Genomic DNA, 5,544 nt, shown 5'->3' with positions numbered 1-5,544 from the left:
GCCAACCCCCCCATACAGTTTGTTCATACCCCCCCCCCCCTCTTAGTTTTTGAAAGAGCCAAGAGCGAATTTACAGGGTGTCACCATATAACCCACTCAAATTGCTCTGAATCTGTTGGAATTTTCGAAAAATGAATAAAAAATCGTATTTTTTGATCTTAAAAATATATATATACATATAATTTGCATAGGTACACTTTTGCAAAATCTGCGAACTTGGTACCAACTTTGGAATTTCAAATGAGAACACAATTTTGTTGTACATTATTATCTTATGTAAAATACAATGTAGATTTGTCTGTACATTTTGCTTAGTACAGGGTGTCCAAAAATAAACGATACATTCAAATGTCTCAAAAACTAATGAAGATAGATACTCGTAATTCGTGTTTTCGCTGATTGTCCTAAATTTTTGGGGGACATTTATTGGTGACCTCTGGAATTTAACCACTTAACCAGGTGTCCTTTCAAGGTCAACTTTGATTTTTAAAAGGCTATGGCTTGCAACTAGCAGGTCGTTCATTTTCTAGACCAGTGTAATTCAATGGGATAAGGAAAGTCGTGTGATGTTCACGCCAGGCTTTATTATTATTTGTTTTACCTCTTAAATTTATTTGAACAGTCATTATTATAATCGTAGGTACCTAGCTAATTCTAGGATTATACCTAGTCAATTAAATTTATAATAATAGTAGATAAAACCTTGTAATTAAAGGGCGGTATGTATTGTTGAAGATAAGATAATTGCCTCAATTGAAGAAAAAATGAATTTATAGGTATCTCCATAATGTGCGCTTGTTTCTTTTGTTGTCTGAAATCTGTGCCTGATCCTTGAGTGACTGAGGCAGCAAATTGTAGATTTTCTTCCCCAAGTATGTAAAATGTATTAGTATCTAATTTCAAGTGGGGTATCACTTTTATCATAAAAGTAATCCTATTTTATAAGTCTATCTCTTATTTATAAATGGCCTTCATTTTACAGTTTGCAGAAAGCATCAGATTAACTCTTGAAGAAAAATATGGAAAGGACTTGGATGAATTTGAGGAGGATATTGTAAAGCCAAAAACACCTAATATTGTAGAAATCAATAGAGGATCTCCATTCGCAACTGTATCTCCTGGTGATATTCAGAACAGTAGAACAAGTGTCAAGATATTTGTGAAGTCTTGTGAAGTACAGTATTTACAACAGGCTGTAGCTAATAGTAAGTTAAAAAGCTCTGGGAATTCTGGGATTGATTCAGAATCTTATGAAGTTTGCTGTGCAGTGAATTGACGTCTGTGTAGCGTGTAGTTCTGTAGCTGTAGGTATAATACCTAGTGCTCTACCAATGTCTTTTATCTTACTTTATTTTATTTTGTACTAGCTGATGTAGGTACCCGCGCTTCACCACCACTCACTCACACACCACGTACACAAACGTTACACATTGTTTCCAAAATTGCTTTTAAAAAAAACNAAATTTTTTTTTTTTTTTTTTTTTTTTAATATTTTTAATGTTTTTTTCTTGTCATACATGTCGTAACTAAGCATTTAAAAGTGATTGTAAGAAAAAGTTTCTTAGACTTTTCACTCTTAACTCCAGAACCGTTTGAAATTAGGAAAAACGTTAAAACACGTATGTCCTTATTTTTAAGGGGATCTCATTTTGGCCCTATAAGGGGGGAGGCCCCAAGGGGGGTCAACTTTAAAATCTCAACTGAGAACCCCATACTTGTGTACATCATATCAAAGGTATTAGAGAACGTAGTAATTTGAGGTTGATTCAATAATCAGGGTCATAGTTATGGCCTACATACATATTCAAATTTTTATTTTTCCATGTACATTCTTTCACCAAAAAGGGAAGGGAAGCAGCAAATATGGGAAATTCATATTGATTGTTAATTTGTGTTTCAAATAAGTCCCACTAATGGTTCATATTGAAATTCAGTCCCAAAAAGAATACTTTTAAATAGCCATTTTCAGCCCTGGAGGCCATCAGGGCCGTAAGTCTAAATTTATTTATTTATTTTTGATGCATAAGGAGTAAGATTAACAAAAAAAAGTCCACTATTGTAAGTAATATACAGGCAAGTCTATATACATTTTCCTCATTTCAGATATTCTGTACCAAGCTCCTGTCATGGATTTGTTCAAAAACAAAACCGTGTCTTTATCATGGGCAGTGAAATATCAAACCCATGTGGTGTGCAGAGGAGTACTCGTGAGTAAAGGCTATATAGTATGCACGGACGTGGAAAATGAAGCTTAATGATGAAGACCAAACATACTAAGTGAGAACATACACATACCTAAAGCTGCTATACAGGGTGAACACGAAAAACGTTACCAAAAGCCTAGGATAGATTCCTGAGATTATTTTCAACAAAAAGTATTCTATAACTTTTTTCCTATCTCGCTTCGTTTCCGAAATATCCGCGATTTTCTTCTTTCTTAAAAATACACGACCTTCCCCCAATAAACCGGTCCTAATTTTTTTCAGTTAATTATAGAGAAAAATGGTTTTCACCATTGAAATCTGCAACAAACAAAAAATCCATAAAATTAGTAAAATTTCAAACGGTAAAGTTATCTTTTTGGTATCTTTCAGTAAGTTTTTATTTAGAAATTTCCCTGTTCAGCATTTTCTTAATTTCAAGAGGCAATTTGACCAGTAGCAAAAGGTGGAACCTGCCGGCATGCCATTTTTTTCTGAGAACCACGTACGTAAAGCTCGTGGATAGCGGACTACTATCAGTAGGGTATGTATGGTAAATGTGTACGTTACCTCATTTTTATCACAGAAAGTCCACCTTGCACGAGCTTATGTACGTGTTTCTCAGAAGAAAATGGTTCATAGCTCCGTGAAAAATAGACATAATGAGATAGTATTGTTATCGGCTGATAACGTTTAGTTCAAAACATTCAAAATCATACCACTGTTGCTATCTAGTGGCAGTGGGTAAAATTATTTCAAACCTCAATTGTTGTTAAATGCCTGTGATATATTGAAGATAAAGCATTATATTACTACAACTTATTGTCCACGTCAGAACCCTACTGAACGTGAAAATCAGAAGATTAAAAACAAGCTGCGCATGTTTCTGTTGGATGAAAAAAATCATAAGAAATGGGATGAAAATATTCAGAAAATTTTATTTTCTCTCAGAACTTCTGAAAATGCAGGTACAAAACATACCCCTAGTGAAATAATGTTTGGAAAAAACCCCAGACATCCACTTGATGTTTGTTCAGAACTTCTGAAAATGCAGGTACAAAACATACCCCTAGTGAAATAATGTTTGGAAAAAACCCCAGACATCCACTTGATGTTTGTCATGTAGGTACCCGCGCTTCACCACCACTCACTCACACACCACGTACACAAACGTTACACATTGTTTCCAAAATTGCTTTTAAAAAAAAACACACACACACACTTTACAAAGGTACGAATGAATGTAATTCACATGTATAGAAATTGAACAGAAGGTACCTATACGTCTTACGTAATAAAAAGGACGTTACAGAACAAGGTTTTATGAAGTTTATTATTAAAATTAAAAGTCTGGCTGAGGGACTATAAACAGAGAGTAGATCAGCGTCTAGGTAGGGGGCCATGTATAGAAATTGAACAGAAGGTACCTATACGTCTTACGTAATAAAAAGGACGTTACAGAACAAGGTTTTATGAAGTTTATTATTATTAAAATTAAAAGTCTGGCTGAGGGACTATAAACAGAGAGTAGATCAGCGTCTAGGTAGGGGACTATAAACAGGGAGTAGACTAGTCCAAATTTCCTCACGCTATATCAATAACGAAGGTTGAGTGCGAAGGGCATCCCACTTGGAAAATTTTGTTTAGCCAAAACCAGTTGGCCTCAAAGCAATCACTCTAAAACTGATTGAGAGGCCGACGACAAACGCCGACCCCATCTGAACATGGGAAAAGGCGAAGAAGAAGATTATTATTAAAATTAAAAACCAGTGGCGTAGCGTCCATGTAGGGCGTGTATGGCGGCCATACACTCAAAAATTCCACTCAAATACCCTTAAATATTGACTTTAAATAATTATTGTATTCTTATTAGATAGATATTGTGATAGAAATTAGTGTCCGCCCTACACTTGGAGTTAGAATGGGTGACTATGGGGGAAAAAAAAAAAAAAAAAAAAAATCACTTAAATTGAATTGAAATGAATTACCTAAATTGAGTTTGAGAAGAATAGCTTTCCATTTTCAAACTCATCAATACCTAAATAACCTGAATTCAAACACAATATTTTCTACCTGAATTCAAATAATAAAGAATGGTAAGAACTTCATACAAACCCAATATTTGGGGTGGGTGGGGGGCAGTTACCATTTTCGAATTGCGGACGAAAAGTTCCGCGTAGGCATTTCGCCCTCAAAAACTTTCTTCTATCCAAAACAACAAAACCCGCATTAACCGATGGTAAAGTTTACCAGGTAATGGCGCGAGGCCTATTGAGCAGCTGGTGCAGTTTTTGGAAGAAACCTACCCTCTCTCCAATGCTCTGTGACTTTTTTTTTTTTAAGAGGTTTGACAGAGGGAACTGTAACTGCTATGGTCTTATCGTCCCGAAATCGAAGGGAGAAGGAAGACAGGATAGGAGAAAGCCAGCCGTTCCGAGAACGAACATTATCCCATCAGGATAAAATCCGCCCCGGGCGTTGTTCCGTGTTCCCCAATTCAAAGTTAAATTTTGAAAATTTCGCGCGGAAAAGAATCCAGGTGTATTTTATTAGGGAGATTTCGCATCGAATCCTGATCCCCATAACGCAACCCATGTTGGCGCCATCTTGTTTACATCATGTTTTTAGATTTAGCACGGGAACGAAAACCGAAACCGAAAACCGAAGCGAACCTAGCGGACGCTCAAGTAATCATACCTTTCCCCGACGAGGCCTACGCCGAGCGTGCGCGCGCGTTGAAGCGGCGACTTGTCTGTTACGCTAAATAGACCTTTGGTTGTCCTCTTTTCACGAGAAAACGGTTCGACCGATTTTGATGAAATTTTTTGTGGTTGTTAAGAAAAGTATTCCGGGTGACATAGGCTACTTGAAATTTTCACATTCCATCCTGATTCAAAATGGCGGCGGTTCAAAAACGTGAAAACGTGAAGAAAATGGCCTAATAGACCCGTTTTTGTCCTTTTTTCACGAGAAAACGGCTCAACCGATTTTGATGAAATTTTTTTTGGTTGTTAGGAAGAGTACTCGGGGTGACATAGGCTACTTAAAATTATCACATTTCATCCTGATTCAAAATGGCGGCGATTCAAAGTTATGCCTATTATGCTGCTCTGTGGGACATGTCAGGGAGCGCGTAGCGCGACCGTGTGTATGTGTGTAGTGGATGTGTGTGATGGGTGTGTGTGTGTGATGGGTGTGTGTGTGTGATGGGTGGGTAGGTGTGATAGGTGTGTGTGGTGGGTTATGTATGTGTGTGGTGGGATGGGTGTGGTGTGTGTGCGTGTATGTGGTGGGTGTGTGATGGGTGTGGTGTGATGGGTGTGTTTGTGTGTGGGGGGGGCGG

The 5,544-nt window shown here is 37.2% G+C and overlaps 1 protein-coding gene across 1 annotated transcript in view; it reads left to right on the top strand.

Annotated features, from left to right (window-relative positions):
- Window positions 1-5,544, top strand: part of LOC103518298 (glutamate--cysteine ligase regulatory subunit) — a 10,248-nt gene that overhangs the window by 4,429 nt on the left and 275 nt on the right. The window lies entirely within an intron of this gene.

The sequence above is a fragment of the Diaphorina citri genome, unplaced genomic scaffold, assembly GCF_000475195.1.
Source record: "Diaphorina citri unplaced genomic scaffold, Diaci psyllid genome assembly version 1.1 scaffold59, whole genome shotgun sequence".
NCBI classification, from domain to species: Eukaryota; Metazoa; Arthropoda; class Insecta; order Hemiptera; family Psyllidae; genus Diaphorina; species Diaphorina citri.
The sequence above is the reverse complement of the archived record's forward strand: the minus strand, read 5'-3'. Positions and strand labels throughout refer to the sequence as shown.